Consider the following 17,727-nt stretch of genomic DNA (forward strand, 5'->3'; position numbering starts at 1 on the left):
TCATATTCTCAGCAGCATGCCATGATACCTTTGAGCCTCCTTGCAGGGGATCTGACAGTGACAATATTTATGCATTAGTTTATAAGTAAGGATCTCAAACAACTCTTGAAAACAATGAAGACTACTCAGAGATCATAACTAGAATTTCCATAGTGCAATCTAAATGCTTATTTACTCATGAAATTTACATAAAGTTTAAATAATTTTATAATTCAAGTTTAGTTGCCTCAGTGGAAATTGAAGTGAAACATCTCTAATAGAAAAGTTATTTAGATGATGGAATAGCCTTGTCTAGAACTATAATATGTACTGGATTGTATTCAATTTCTTCCAAATCTTTAACATGTACCTCTTGAGTAAAGTTTAAAACACAGTTATATTAATGTTTTTTCTTGATTTACAAGATTTTTAATTCATTCTTTTATTCTATGTGTCTTTTACATCATGTATCTTGATCCCATTTATTTCAATATTCTTTCATATCTGCCCCCTGCCCCTGCACCAAACAGAAAGAAAACAAAATATAAGAAAAAAAAGAAGAAATGATAAAATAAAATAAAAAGGGAAAAAGTTAAAATTCTCACCATGGAAACTGCAGTGTTTCACAATGAGTCACACAGTGACCCATTTGTCCATATAACTTTACTTGAAACTGTTCATTTCAAAGAGTCACTGATTTGGTAAAAGGCCTCTGGTATCCACTACACTATCAGTGATGGACGCTCCTTAGAACTCCTTGATATCATGTTGGTGCCCTATGTTATGGAGATTCTACAGTTTGGGTTTGCAGGTCAGGTCCCTTCATGTACTACATCAGATCATAGATTTAGTGGATGATAGGGTGGGCTAAGACATAACCCTGGATTCTGGTCCTGAGTGTTATGGAAATTCCTTCAGTCAATAGCCTTTAAGATACTTGCCCACTTTGGTCATGGTCTCATGTACTATAAGTGCAAACAAAATGCCAAAAGTGTGTGGCCCTCTTTTCCGCTGGATTAGGTTCCTGTTCCCAGAACATGCAGAAGACTGTGAATTGCAACATTTACTGTGAGTTATTCCCAAATAAATTAACCTTTGCTAGATTCCATTCTGGGCTATTGTGGAACTCTTTGGTAATACTACACATTGGCACCCATGTGGCCTGAGTCCACACCATTGCCAGACCCTATCCAGAACCCCGAGTCCTTCTCCCAACTTACATGGCTGAACTACCTATCCACAGCTGAACTACCCCTCTGGTGCAGCTGCACAACATTTAGTTTGTTTGGTCCATGGCAATGACTTGACAGTTTTATGCCACACACACCATGTGGTCTGTCCTCCCTACTAAGCTGCTGAGTTACTGCCTCTGTATGCTTCCTGCCACAATTCTTCCATGGCTTCTCTGGCCCATGTTGCTCACTGCCACTACTCAAGCTAAAGACTACTAGTGAGGTCCAGCTCTGATCGGAGACAAGTCTGTTCTGATGAGGCTGAGCTCTGACCCTGGGGGCTCTAACCCTGCTTCTGGAAAACAGGATTACACTCACAGATCAGAACCATGAGTGCCAATGACCCAAGTTCTGGCCAATAACTTCATGACTCGTGAGTGTCTGAAAGCTCTGGGTTCCTTGAATTTCTGCTTAATTCAACCTTTTGGTATGTGGGATGGTACTTTTAAGAAATTTTGCTAAGTCTCCTAGGTAATTCATGTCTTAATCAAGGATCTACTTTACCGCTACAACGGAGACACCTGCTGGTCACTTAAGATTATTACACTTACAAAAATTTTCTAAAAATTATAATGGAGGTAAGTTAATTTGATACCTAAATATTAGATTGATTGGTTAATAAATAAATATGAAATTATAAACCAACCCCAAGATAATATCAGACAATATCACCATCAAGAAATTTAACAATCTTCATATTTCTACTATGGATGGAATTCTGAAAGAGTTATATGACCTACCTCGTACTTATATTTTTGTGGCCATGGTGGCTATTAGCTTTGTTCTTCATATTAAATTCTTTTAAAAAATGGTTTGATAACAGAGACAACAATGAGAAACGTTCAGAAATAATATGGTCATTACAGACTGGTAATGAGAAGTTATCTGAAAGGATCCATACTGTTGCAATTAACAATCAAAATCTGTTAAAAAGTTATGATAAACTAGCAGATAGAACATTATTCTAGGAAGGCAATCTACATTCCATCCAAATAATCTCTGAGGATAAGAAGATATCATGAATGGAAATTTTTGAAACCTTGAAATCACATGTGCAGAATGAGTACAAGAAATTGATTTGATAAAAACATTAAAAATATTCACAGGTCAAGGGATTCAGGCTCTACAAAAGACAGTGATGAAAAGATTTATATAAATTGAGGAACTTCTCAGAACTGATAAGCAAGGAGAGGAGATGCGGGCAAAGAAATATAGTAATGATTTAGCATCACTAGTACCTCTCAGAGACAGAGTGACTTACCAAGGGTTTTAGTTCCTTACCCTATTACTACCTCTGAAAAGCCAGCAAATACTCAAAACCCAAAAGGATATACAGAATTTAAATGAGAACCTTGGCATGCTACCTCCTGCGGACTCTGCATAATTTTTCACATAAGATGTAGCACAAACTTCAAGAAAGATTGCCCATAGAGAAGGTGTGTGTATGCTGTGCTTTCTGCATTGGATTCCTTTCACTTTTGGCATTACCTGCTTTTGTTCAAAGGAATACAACCTTGTTTCTTCTAGAAGAGAAGATAGTATGTTTAAGTTTCCAGAGTCTACTGATGAGACATTGCTATATACAGGAGTATAAGATGCTAATGGAGGAAGATGGGTTAACATTCAAGGAAAAAAGGTTTCCAGGTTTAATCTGGTGCTTAGTAAATGAAGAACAAAAGGCAAAGTTAATTAAGCAATTAAGACAGATTCAGCAGAAATGGGATAAGGATAGAAGAGAGAGATAAATGCCTGCAACATCTTCAGATTGGTTTTGGAGGAGGTTTGAAAAGGAGTTAGAAATATGGAGAAGGAGAAGGGTTCTTCTGCATAGATTGCAGAAATATAAAAAGCTGTAGACTGTGTGACTAATAACCACAACTTCTTGCCCTTAGCTCAAAATGCCATGAACTCAAAGCCTAGATAAAGATTTATATCAAAACTAATGCCACACCATGTCTAGCATGACCAACCACAGACTTACATCAGGGATATCTGACTGAGGAAAATCTATTCTTATGTATCTGATATAATGTTTCTATGAATAATCTGTACTACATGAAGAAACAATACATGCTGTTAAGCAATCTTTTCTGTTTAAAGGATAAGCCTCATGCCCAGTAAAGATGCATTCAGATATATACATATTAGAGTACTACTCAGCAGTAAAAAACAATGACTTCTTGAATTTTGCATACAAATATACAGAAATAGAAAACACTATCCTGAGTGAGGTAAGCCAGACCCAAAAAGAGGAACATGGGATGTACTCACTCATATTTGGTTTCTAGCCATAAATAAAGGACATTGAGCCTATAATTCATGATCCTACAGATGCTGAATAAGGAGAACCCAAAGAAAAACATATAAGCATCCTCCTGAATATTAACCTTCATCAGGCGATGAAAGGAGACAGAGACAGAGACCCACATTGGAGCACCGGACTGAAATCTCAAGGTCCAAATCAGGAGCAGAAGGAGAGAGAGCATGAGCAAGGAACTCAGGACCGCGAGGGGTGCACCCACACACTGAGACAATGGGGATGTTCTATCGGGAACTCACCAAGGCCAGTTGGCCCCGGTCAGAAAAAGCATGGGATAAAACCTGACTCGCTGAACATAGCAGACAGTGAGGACTACTGAGAACTCAAAAACAATGGCAATGGGTTTTTGATCCTACTGCACGTACTGGCTTTGTGGAAGCCTAGGCAGTTTGGATGCTCACCTTACTAGACCTGGATGGAGGTGGGGGGTCCTTGGACTTCCCACAAGGCAGGGAACCCTGATTGCTCTTTGGGCTGACAAGGGAGGGGGACTTGATTGGGGGAGAGGGAGGGAAATGGGAGGTGGTGGCAGGGAGGAGGCAGAAATCTTAAAGAAAGAAAGAAAGAAAGAAAGAAAGAAAGAAAGAAAGAAAGAAAGAAAGAAAGAAAGAAAGAAAGAAAGATGAATTCAGATGCAATTTCTTTGAGTCTTGTGTCTGTCATTCACCCACTTTTTACTCACCTCTCCCAGAGACCCTGTACCTGTCAGTCCCAGTGGCCCCAGCTGAGCTGGTCCATTGCAGAACCTATATGTATGAAAGATCTAAAAGATATTAAGTAAGCAGTAGTATCTGATGGCATGCATTCACCATATGTGAGGGAGTTGGTAAAGATACGGACCTTAATAAATAAGGTTACTCCACATGATTGGCTTCAATTATTCTCAGCAGTGCTTGAAGGTGGCCTCAGTTATGGTGGAAGTGCTTGCTATTGGAGAGAGGAGGCTAAAGCCCTGGAACATCAAGGTAGAGTCAAAGGATTTGAGGCCTCCCAAGATCAAATTTTTGGTAAAGGCCATTATTCTGACACAGATAATGAAACTATATACAATGAATACATCTTATTCTAATGTCATGCAGCAGCTTTAAATGCTTGAGATGAGAGTCAAGATCCAGGAAAAAAATAATTGAATCATATACTAAGGTTATAAAAAGCCCAAGGGATCATACTAGTAACTTTTTAAAAATAAAGATTAACTAAAGCTATACAAATAAGGGTAACAGATACAGAGGGTAGATGAATATTTAATGAATCTAAGGCTTTTGAAGGTGCCAACTTAGAATGCAAAAAGTTTCTTTGGCCTTAAAAGTCAGATTGGCAACAATAGATGAATGGATCCTGCACACAGTCAATGTTGATTCATTTGACTATAATACTGAGGCATGGGCAGAACATGCAATTTCCAAAGGTATGAAGAGACATCAAAATGCCAAATGCTTTAATTGTTGTAGAATAGGCCATCTGAGAAGGGATAGTTAGGGCATTGCTAGAAAAGTGTTTCTTCTGAGAATGACAAAAATAAAAGGTTTCCATCTTCTGGATTATGTAGAAGATGTGGCAAAGGCTGACATTGGACCCATAAATGTAAATCAACAAGAGACAAAACAACATGTTGCCATTGGAAAACTCCTTTGGAGGTCTCTTGCAGGCCTCTACGTCAAATGTGGTCCAGTAATTCGCAGTCTCTGTGGAGGATACACCTACGCAGGAAAATTTGAAAATTCAGTGCCTGTTGTAGAAAATCATATTGCTCTGGATGATAGAATAATTATGAAGAATGAATCAAAACTTCTAGTAGAAAATACGAAACATGTATTTTGATGGACCTTTAAATGATTAAAAACCAAAGCTGATATCAATAAATAACATAATTGGGTACAGTGTGACTATTATTACTTCAGAAACTTGGCAGACAAATTGACCTCTTCAGGAGGTAGATGTTTATTTCCTAGGAATTGGAACACTATCTCTAGTAAAACAAAGCACAAGATGGGTTGAATACATAGGGTCAGATGGGCAAAGTGGAAGGCTGAGGCCATATGTGGCTAATATAGCAGTGAATATTTGGGGTCATAAACTCCTACTACAATGGAACACACAGATTAACATTCCTGAAAGCACAGAAATGGAATATAAACCAACTCATGTTTCTATGGAGGATATAACAAGGTACTATAAAAAAAAAAGAGTCACCAACCATTCATGCTGTATAAAAACAGAGCAACTAGAAAATATTCAGAGGTACCAAAGGCTCTACCTTTAAAATGGTTAGCTATGAAAATTATACAGGTTAAACAATGGCCTTTAACAATAGAGAAACTGGGATGGAGAGATGGCTCAGAGGTTAAGAGCATTGCCTGCTCTTCCAAAGGTCCTGAGTTCAATTCCCAGCAACCACATGGTGGCTCACAACCATCTGTAATGAGGTCTGGTTCCCTTTTCTGGCTTTCAGGCATACATGCAGACAGAATATTGTATTCATAATAAATAAATATTTTAAAAAACAATAGAGAAACTGCAGACTTTAGAAAAGTTGGTATAGGAGCAACTAGATGCTCAGCATATTAAAGAATCAACAATCCCTTGGAATTCTCCTGTATGTGTAGTTAAAAATAAATCTGGAAAATGGAAAATGGTAACAGATCTAAGAGCTGTTAATAAGGTGATTCAACTAATTGGTCCTTTGCAATCTGGAATTCCTCTGTCTCCCCTATTGCCAAAGGATGGCCTCATATAGTTATTAAGAGATTGTTTCTTCACTTTACCTTTGCAAGAAGAAGACAGAGAAAAACTTGCCTACACAGTTCTGAGTTAAAATAATTCTCAGCCTACTAAAAGATATCAGTGTAGGATTCTCCTACAGAGAGTGTTAAATAGCCTCAGTCTGTGCCAATATTTTTTATTTATTTATTTTTTTTTATTGAAAAAAAAATTTTCCACCTCCTCCCTGCCTCCCATTTCCCTCCCCCTCCTCCCGCCCCTCTCCCCCTCCCCCCATTCCTCTTCTCCTCCCTCTCCAGTCCCAGGAGCAGTCAGGGTTCCCTGCCCTGTGGAAAGTCCAAGGTCCTCCCCCCTCCATCCAGATCTAGGAAGTTGAACATCCAAACTGTCTAGGCTCCCACAAAGCCAGAACCTGAAGTAGGATCAACACCCCGTGCCATTGTCCTTGGCCTCTTGTCAGCTCTCATTGTCCGCCATGTTCAGAGAGTCCGGTTTTATCCCATGCTTTTTCAGTCACAGTCCAGCTGGCCTTGGTGAGCTCCCAATAGATCGGTCCGACTGTCTCAGTGGGTGGGTGCACCCCTCGTGGTCCTGACTTCGTTGTACATGTTCTCCCTCCTTCTGCTCCTCATTAGGACCTTGGGAGCTCAGTCCGGTGCTCCAGTGTGGGTCTCTGTCTCTATCTCCATCCATCGCTAGATGAAGGTTCTATGGTGATATGCAAGATATTCATCAGTATGGCTATAGGATAGGTTCATTTCAGGTTCCCTATCGTCAGGTGCCCAAGGAACTAACTGGGGACATTGCCCTGGGCATCTGGTAGCCACCCCAAGTTCAAGTCTCTTGCCAACCCTTAGGTGGCTCCCTTAACTAAGATATGAGTTTTCCTGCTCCCCTATCCAACCTTCCTATATCCCCAATCATCCTGTTTCCCCAAGTTCCCCTCATCCTCTCCTTCACACTTTTCTTTCTCCATCTCCCCTTACCCCCATCCCACCCTACCCCCAAGATTCCAATTTTTTGCCCGGCACTCTTGTCTACTTCCCATAGCCAGGAGGATAACTATATGTTTTTCCTTGGGTTTGCCCTCTTGTTTAGCTTCTTTAGGACCACATATTATAGACTCAGAGGTCCCCTATCCATAACTAGAAACCAATTATGAGTGAGTACATCCCATTATCTTCTTTTTTGGTCTGGGTTACCTCACTCAGGATAGTATTTTCTATTTCCATCCATTTGCCTGCAAAATTCGAGAAGTCATTGTTTTTTACTGCAGAGTAGTACTCTAATGTGTATATATTCCACACTTTCTTCATCCATTCTTCCATTGAAGGACACCTAGGATGCTTCCAGGTTCTGGCTATTACAAATAATGCTGCTATGAACATAGTTGAACAAATGCTTTTGTCATATGATAAGGAATCTCTTGGGTATATTCCCAGGAGTGGTATTGCTGGGTCCAGGGGTAGGTTGATCCCAATTTTTCTGAGAAACCACCACATTGATTTCCAAAGTGGTTGCACAAGTTTGCAGTCCCACCAGCAATGGATGAGGGTACCCCTTTCTCCACAACCTCTCCAGCATAGGCTATCTTTGGTGTTTTTGATTTTAGCCATTCTGACAGGTGTAAGATGATATCTCAAAGTTGTTTTGATGTGCCAATATTTTTTTAAGTCAGCCATTGGAAATAATACACAAGCCATTTCCTGAAGCTATAATTTACCATTACATGAATGATATTTTGCTATCTGATTTAAATGTAGATACATTAGAAAGAAGGATTGAAGAAATAAAGAAACCTTTGCCTTGTTGGGGATTATAAATTGCTTCTGAAAAAATACAAAGTGGAGATTTTATCTATTATAGTGTAGGAAATGGTCTTCTGTGCTCATACATTAAAGACTATGTCCCACTTTCTTCTCTATCAGGTTAAGTGTGGCTGGATTTATATTGAGGTCTTTAATCTAGTTGGACTTTAGTTTAGTGCATGTTGATAGACATGGATCTCTTTTCATTCTTCTACACGTTATTCTGTTATTTCAGCACCATTTGTTGAAGATGCTTTCTTTTGGTTCCATTGTATAGTGTTAGCTTCTATGTTAAAAATCAGGTGTTCATAGGTATGTGGATTAATATTTGGGTCTTCAATTCAATTCAATTCCATTGGTTAACCCCTGCTTTTATGCCAATACCAAGCTATTTTCATTATCGTAGCTCTGTAATAGAGCTTGATGTCAGGTGATGCCACCAAAAGTTTCTTTATTTTACAGGATTGTTTTGATTATCCTGGGTTTTTTTGTTTTTTTTCTATTTATTACTCAATTCCATTTTTACATTTTACTTTTATGTACAGGGTGCTTTGCCTGCTTATATGTCTGTGTGCCATCCTGGAACAGATTATACATCCAAAGACAAAGAATTATAAACTCTAGAGGTGTCCAGAAATATCCTGTCTTAAAATTCTATATCTTTGTGACTACAAGTTCATGCAAGTGAGTTCATAGTTCTAGTATAGATCCTGATTTCCATCATTCAAACAACCTCTATATGAATATCTCTACTGGTATTTTCCCTGTATGCATTACAACTGATTTTGAAACTCAGACACTTCACATTTATCAGTACAGCTTTTTCTTTTTCTTCTTCTTATTCCTTTCTCCTATATTATATCCTAAAGCTCTCATTTCCCCTCCCTCCTTTACTTCTAATCCTTCCCCACCACTTCTTTTTTCTCCCAAATTCACACTTCCTCCATTCCCTTTAGAAAAGGCCAGGCCTGCGAGGAATAACAGCCAAACCTGGCATATTTAGTTATAATAAGAATAAGTACATCCTCTCATATTAAAACTGGCAAGGCACTCAGTAGAAGGAAAAGGGACCCAAAAGCAGGCAAAAGAATCAGAAAGCTCCCACTCACACAGTTATGTGTACCACAAGAACACCAAGTTGCACGAACATAACATACATACAGAGTTCCTAGGTCAGACCCATATAAGTTCCCTGTTTGTCAGTTCAGTCTTTGTGAACCCCTATGACTTCTGGTTATTTGATTCTGTGGACTCTATTCTTGACCTTGTGGACTATATTATGACCCAAAGATACATCCCAGTGCTAACCTTTCTTGTGATTATGCCTGTCTGTGTTTGTGGATTGTAGAAAGGTTATTGTTAACTTAAAAGCAAAGATACACTTACAAGTGAGTATATACTATATTTGTCTTTGTGGGTCTGGTTACCTCACTCAAGATGATTTTTTTCTAGCTCCACCCATTTACCTGCAAATTTCATGATATTGCTATTTTAACAGCTGAGCAATACTCTGTTTGTGTAAATGTAACATATTTTATTTGTCCATCCTTTGGGTGAGGGACACCTAGATTGTTTCTAGCTTTTGGATTTTAAAAATATAGCCATTGTGAACAGAGTGGAGCAAGTGTCTCTGTGGTAAAATGGAGCATCCTTTGGGTAAATGCCCAAGAGTGCTAGCTGGGTCTTGAGTCAGACCAAAGCACAATTTTCTGAGAAATTGCCATAGTTTGCATACACTCTTACCTACAAAAAAAGGAGTGGTCCCCTTGATCCACATTCTTTCCAGCATGAGTTATCACTTGAGTTATTGATCATAGAAATTCTGAAACATATAAGTTAGAATTAGAGAGTCATTTTTATTTGCATTTCTCTCAAAGCTAAGGATATCAAACATTTTGTTGTTATTGTTGTGTTTCTTCCAGGTGTGATTCCTTTGTGGAAAATTCTAAGTGTTCATATGTACCCAAATTTTTAATTTGATTATTTTGTTTGTTGTTTAGTTCTTTAAGTGCTTTACATATTTCAGATTTTAGTCCTCTGTTGTATGTGGAGTTAGGAGCAATCATTTTCCCTGTGGGAAGACATTTTGGCCTTGTGAGGTATCCTTTGTCTTACAGAAACTTTTCAGTTTCATGAGGTCCCACTTTTTGATTGGCATTCTTAGTGTCTGAACTATTGGTGTTCTGTTTACAAAGTATTCTAATCTCTCAAAGTGTTCAATGCTATTCTCCAATTTTTCTTCTACTAGATTCAGATTGCCTAGTTTTATATTGAGGTTTTTGATCAGATTGGACTTAAGTTTTATGTAAGCTGATGAATATAATAAATTTGCAGCTTGAAATGAGGAAGGGTGATGCTTCTAAAAGTCCTTCAATTGTACAGGATTGCTTTGGAAATTCTGATTTTTGTTTTCCTGTATGAAGTTGAATATTGTTCTTTAAAGGTCTTTAAAGAATTTTGTTGGAATCTTCATGGGCATTGGATTGAATCTAGATATTTTTTTGGTTAGAAGGCCAATTTTATTCTGTTAATCCTACTGATCTCGGTGTAAAGGAGATCATAACAAGCAATCAATGAAACTAAAATTGGTTCTTTTAGAAAACCAATAAGACAGATAAACCTTTATCCAAACTAACTAAAAGAGAGAACATCCAAATCAATGAAGTAAAAAATGAAAGTTAGAATATAAAAATAGACACAGAGAGAAGTACCATTAGGTCCTACTTCAAAAAGCTGTACTCCACTATATTAGAAATTATAAAAGAAATAGGCAAATTATTTTTTAGAAACCACTTACCGAAGTTAAATCAAGCCCTCATAAATAGTTTAAATTGACATATAACCCCTAAGGAAAATGACACAGACATTGAAATCTCCAAACTAAAAAAGACCAGTTCCAGACAGTTTTAGTGCAGAATTCTATCAGAAATTCAAAGAAAATATAATATCAATACTCCTAAAATTATTCCACAAAAGAGGATGAAAAAGAATATTGCCCAATTCATTTTCTGAGGGCACAGTCACCCTGAGACCCACATCACACAAATATTTAACAAAAAAATAATTACAGACCAGTTTCCTACATGATTATTGACACAAAAATATACAATAAAATATTCATAAACCAAATTCAAGTACACATCAAAAAGATCATCCACTATGATCAATTAGACTTCATTCCAGTGATGCAAGGATCATATGAAAATCTGTCAATATAGCCAATAATAAAACAAACTGAGAGTAAAACTCCACACACTCATTTCACTTCATGCTGCAAAACCTTTGTCAAAATCCAGCACTCCTTCGGATAAAATTCTTGGAGACATCCGGAATACAAAGGGAATACCCAAATATAATACAAACAATACACAGCAAGCCTATAGCCAACATAAAACTAAATGGAGAGAAAGTTAAAATAATTCCACTAAAATCAGGAACAAAACAAGGCTGTCTTCTGTCTCTTTCTTTGTATTCAATATAGAACTTGAAATTTTCACTAGAGGAGTAAGACAACTAAAGGTGATCAAAGGGATATGATTGCAATGGGAAAATATCAAGTATTGCCTTTCACAAATGATATGATAGTACACATAAGTAACACCACAAATTTCTTAGAGAACTCCTACATCTTACAAACACACTCAGGGAAGTGACTGGGCACAAGATTAATTTCAAAAAATCAGTAATCTTCCTATACATTCAAATGAAACCAGGCTGAAAAAGAAATCAGAGAAGCAGCACATTTTACAATAGCCACAAGTAATATAAATTACCTTGGGGTTACTATAACCAAACAAGTAAAAGACCTGAATGACAACAACTTCAAGTATCTGAAGAAAGAAATTGAAGAAGATATCAGAAGTTGGAAAGATCTCCCTTGCTCATGTTTCAGTGATGTTCTCAATGTATCAAAGAAGAATTGTCATGCCTGTACAACTGGGTTTGAAAAAAATAAATTTGAGAGAATGTCAAGGAAACTTTAGGGTTCTTCCCTTAAAACGCCCAGTGACGTTCAAAGTCAGGCTGCATCTAAAACATACTTTCAGCACAATTAGGCATGAGAAGGAGACACTGTGGCATCCAAATCTCAAATTGTTCTTCTCTGAGAACTTTCTTTTCATTTCTGTTACAATGGGAGGAATATTGCCTTGTTGAACAATACTAAGTTTCAGAATCTACAGACTCCAGGCTGCATATGGGGAAGGGAGGATTCTGTAACACCTTATTTGCAGCTAAACCTGGATGGAATTCCTTATGACAAATCCCCTCAGGAGCTGAGGGGATTCCTGATTTTTCTTCTGATACCAGTATAAGTTACTGTTAGAAGCCTGAATTACCTGGCAAGTCACGATGATATTTCACAGAATTGCACAAGGAGAAAATGGAGACAGAGTCTATTAATTTTCACACCTGACACCTAAGATTGAGAGACTAACAATAAATACACACAAAGTTAATGATATGACAGGATAGCTCCAAAGATCACTACACAGTGACCTTTGATTTGAAAAAATTCACAGCATTGCCTCATTAGTGGTGTTGCAAGACCATTTACTAATTCTGAATGTCCTCATTATAGGCAGAAAATAACTTTTGAAAAGAGCTTGCAGTAATTTTGTGGGACAGTTTACCAACAAATATACCCAAAGCAAGAAACAATGGATTATAAAATAATTCATTGGATTCTTCCCCACATTGAGTGAGGAAGACCACATTCTGGATCCCCTACATTATAAATTGATGCAAATACATCAGGATAGGCATGTTATAAGTTAGGAAGTTTAAGTAAATTGTCACAAAACCTTTATGATTCTGTTCAATAGTCAGAATTATATGCTATTTTCATGTATTATTATATTTCTCAGAACCGCTACATGTGTTTACTCATTTTCAATATGCAGAAAGAGTTGTTTAATATTGAAATTGCTGAACTTATTCCAGATGAATCAGAATTAAGTTTGATATTTATTCACTTAAAAGATATAGTTCGAAATAGAAATTATCCCTTGTATCAGAACCCATAGTGGTCTATCAGGCACTTTAACATAAGGTAATAATAAAATTGATCAAGTATTAATAAGAAATGTGCTAAAAACCTCAGGATTTCATGAGAAACAGCATATTAATAACAAGGTACTAAGGAAATACTTTTTGCTATTATTTGGAAGCAAACAAAGTAAATTATTAGTAAATGTCCTTATTTGTTATTTGCATAACCAAATTCTACTAACTGCAGAAAGTAATCTAACAGGTACTTAAAACAATGAAATTTGGCAAATTCAAGTGTTTCACTTTGTGGAGTTTAGAAAATTAAAGTATGTGCAAAAAAACTATAGATACATATTAAGGATTTCAATGGGAAACTGCTTTGAATTCTAAAAAGACTGCTTCTGTAAACATAAATTTATTAGAAGCTATGCCAATTATGGGTACACCTGTAAAAATTAAGACTGGCAATTTTTCAGCATATGTATCTAGCTAAATGAAACATTTTTCATATTATTACATAAAGCATATTACAGGTATACCACACAATCTCACAAAGACAAACAGTTGTAGGAAGATTTAACTGTTCTTTAAATAATATGCTTAATTAGCAAAAAGTGTTAATAAAGACCCCAGAGATACATTATACAATGCTTTATTAACTTTAATTGAATTACAGATCAATCTTCTTCATGAACTTTGATGCAAAAATACTCAGTAAAATACTGGAAAACAGAATCCTAGAACACATGAGAAAAATCACGCCCCATGATCAAGAAGGCTTCATCCCAGAGATGCAAGGATGGTTCAACATGTGACAATCCATCCATATAATCCACCATATAAAAAAATCTGAAATAAAAAACCCACACTATCTTCTCTTTAGGGGTGGAAAGGCCTTTGAAAACAATCCAACATCCCTTCATGATAAAGGTCTTAGAGAGATCACAGAAACAGGGAACATTCCTAAACGTAATAAAGGAAATATGCAACAAGTGAAAAGTCAGAATCAAACTAAATGGAGAGAAACTCAAAGAAATTCCACTAAAATCAGAAACAAGACAAGGATGTTCACTCTCTCCATATCTTTTTTAATATAATAGTTGAATTACTAGCTAAAGCAATAACAAAAGAAGTCAAACTTTCATTACTTGCAGGTGATATGATAGTTTAATTAAGTGACCCAAAGGAACTCCTAAAACTGAGGAAGACCTTTGTTAATGTGTCCAGATACAATATCAACTCAAAAACATCAGTAGCCCTCAGATATACAGAAGATAAATGGTTGAAAAAGTAATCAGAGAAACATCGCCCTTCACAACAGCCACAAACAACATAAAATATATTGGGTAATTTATCCAAACAATGGAAAGACCTGTATGACAAGAACTTTAAGTCTTATAAGAAAGAAATTGAAGATGACATCAGAAAATGGAAAGACCACCCATGGTCTTGGATAGGTAGGCTCAACAAAGTATAAATGGTAAACATACCAAAAGAAATTTAGAGATTCAATGCAGTCACAATCAAAATTCCAGCACAATTCTTCACAGAACTCGAAAGAACAATACCCAAACTCATATGGAAAAACAGAAAATCCAAGATAGCCCAAATAGTCCCATACAAGACAGGCATCCCTATGCCTGTCTTCAAATTCTACTACAGAGCTACAGTACTGAAAATTGCCCGGTATTGGCATAAAAACTGACAGATGTATCAAGGGAATCAAATTGAAGACCCTTTTATTAATCCATACACCTATGAATACCTGTTTTTTTACAAAGAAGCTAAAATCATGCAATGGAAAAAATAGAGCATCTTAAACAAATGGGGCTATCATAACTGGAGGTCTCCATGTAGAAGCACAAATCCAGCCACAATGAACCTCATAGAAGAGAAAGTTGAAAGTAGCCTTGAATGCATTGACACAGAAGACCTCTTCCTAAATATAATAGCAATATCACAGACACTGAGATCAACAATTTCATGGGATCTCATGAAACTACAAAGCTTGTGTAAAGCAAAGACACAGTCAACAAGATAAAACAGCAACCTATAGAATGAGAAAAAAATCTTCACCAACCCCACTTCAGAGAGAGGGTTGATATTCCAAATATACAAAGAACTCAAGAAACTTGATATTAAGCCGGGCTGTGGTGGCGCACACCTTTAATCCCAGCACTCGGGAGGCAGAGGCAGGCAGATCTCTGTGAGTTTGAGGCCAGCCTGGTCTACAAGAGCTAGTTCCAGGAAAGGAACCAAAAGCTACGGAGAAACCCTGTCTCAAAAAATCCAAAAAAAAAAAAAAAGAAAGAAACTTGATATTAAAATACCAAATAATTCAGTTAAAAATGAGGCACACATCTAAGCAAAGAATTCTCAACAAGAATTTCTAAAGGCTTGAAGGCAATTAAGGAATTGCTCAACATTCTTAATGAAAATCAACAATGAGAGCTGATGAGAGGCCAAGGAGAATGGCACGGGAACTTTCATCTGGCGATGGATCGAGAGAGAGACAGAGACCCAATTTGGAGCAACGGTCTGAGCTCTTAAGGTCCAAATGAGGAGCAGAAGGAGGGAGAACATGAGCAAGGAAATCAGGACCACGAGGCGTGCACCCACCCACTGTGACAGTGGAACTGATCTATTGGGAGCTCTCCAAGGCCAGCTGGACTGGGACTGAATAAGCATGGGTTGAACCTGGACTCTCTGAACATGGCGGACAATGAAGGCTGATGAGAAGCCAAGGACAATGGCACTAGGTTTCGATCCTAATACATGAACTGGCTTTGTGGGAGCTTAGCCTGTTTGTGGGAGGACCTTGGTCTTCCTGTAGGGCAGGGAATTTGGACTGCTCTTCAGTATCGAGAGGGAGGGGGAATGGACTGGGGGGAGGAGAAGAGGAGTGGGGATAGGGGGAGGGGAGCGGGGGGAGTGGGCAATATGTGGGAGGAGGGGGAGGGAAATGGGAAACGGGGAGCAGTTGGAAATTTTAATTAAAAAAGAATTAAAAAAAATGAAAAAAAAAAGAGCATCCTTGCCCTAGACCCTGAATTTGTATATTTACTCCTCAGAAACCACAGAAAGTGCAGAGTTGCTTTTAGGAGAATAAACTTAGAGAAGAGAACTTTGTAGTCAGATTGCGAGTACAAACTGTCAATTGGCTGCTTCTCAGTATAGTGGATCAAAAAATAGGGAGGCTGAAGCTCAAACACAACATTATTTTACTCATGGAAGTTTTAGTTTAAAAGAGAAACTTTTTATTACTTCCTTCTTTCTTTCTTTCCTTACTTTCATTGTATGCTTTTCTACATTTTTGTTTTCTTTTTCTTCTTTGCATAGTGTGAAATATGATGGTGTTCTGTAACTCTATTTTCTCCTAATTTCTCTCTATTTTTATCTTTCTCTCCATATTGTCAGATGGAGAAATTATTCTCAGTCAGTCTACAGCTTCCACAGTCACATCAAAGGGGGAAAATGGTCACCATCACCTGGAATGGCAACTCAAGTATCAACTCTTGCAGTAGAGGCAGCCCAGGAATGTCCACTGAGCTCCTGAGTGATAGAACATCCAGCATTGTTTCTGGAGTCCCAGCTCACTTCAGTGGCAGTGGAACTGGGACCTCTTTCTCTCTCACAATCATTAGCATTTACCCTTGAAGATGCTGTCACTATTGTCAACAGGAAAATAGTGTGCCATTCACAAAGTTCTACAAAGGAGAACAAAAACCCCTTTCACCTTCTCAGAACTTAGCGGTTTCCCCCTTTGAAGATGCAATATGTTTGAGACTTGACTGATGTTTGAAAAATCTCCAAATATGTCTGCAATGGAAGCAGGTTTGATTTTGACTCAAAAGCCTTAAGCCACTTCTCACAGCAAAAAAAAAAGAAAAAAGAAAAATGTGTAAGTAGCTATAGTGGCATAAAACAACGAGAGTCTCTGTCAATGTGGCTTCTGGTGCAGAGGAATATTTAAGAGTTGTTATTTCAGATTTACTGATTTGGGCACTGAGTCTGGAGAGTAAGTCATGGACTTTTGAGAATATAGACAGGGTTTTAGGATTCATATTTTCATAACTGTTTCCAATTTATGGGAAAACAACAGTCTGCCATAGAGTAGTCCTTCATTGGAGACTGTCATGGACTCCAGGGGGAAGAATTACACATTGAAATCACAATGTGTAATTTTTTGCATGTGGAATATTCATTACAGTCTTTTACTTCATATTTGTAGAGTATGCGGCACTGCGGAAATGGGTGTGCCAAGCTAGCAAGCACTAATATATGAAAGTTGTAAAACTTACCGGGGTGGTGGTGGTGCATGTCCTTAGTTCAAGCACTCGAGAAGCAGAAGCAGGTGATTCTCCATGATTTCAAGGCCAATCTGGTCTTCAAGAGCTAGTTCAAGGACAGCTAGGACAGTTACACAAAGAAACTCTGGCTAAAAAAAAATAAAGTTGTAACACTTTCAAAGTATGACAAAGGGTCTTCATTCCACTATGTAAAATATAGACTAGTCTTTAAATATAATCTAGTCTTTAAATTTCAGAGATACACACACACATTCATAAATAGAGGCCCCCAACAATGTTTCTATATAAAATAATTCAAATGACCTTTTTTAAAATTTTACTATAAATCCCTGCATGGTCAATGCAAGTCTTATTGCAGATTGTAATTG

The 17,727-nt window shown here is 37.4% G+C and overlaps 1 long non-coding RNA gene across 1 annotated transcript; it reads right to left on the reverse strand.

Moving 5' to 3' along the window:
* Positions 1-6,716: 6,716 nt before the first annotated feature.
* On the reverse strand, positions 6,717-17,413 carry LOC130885319 (uncharacterized). The gene is made up of 3 exons (XR_009058137.1): positions 17,351-17,413; positions 9,804-9,882; positions 6,717-6,960 (listed from the first exon to the last, which is right to left on the reverse strand). It is a non-coding gene; the product is annotated as an uncharacterized LOC130885319 (long non-coding RNA).
* Between the last annotated feature and the right edge of the window lie 314 nt (positions 17,414-17,727).

Source organism: Chionomys nivalis, chromosome 1 (assembly GCF_950005125.1).
Source record: "Chionomys nivalis chromosome 1, mChiNiv1.1, whole genome shotgun sequence".
NCBI lineage: Eukaryota > Metazoa > Chordata > Mammalia > Rodentia > Cricetidae > Chionomys > Chionomys nivalis.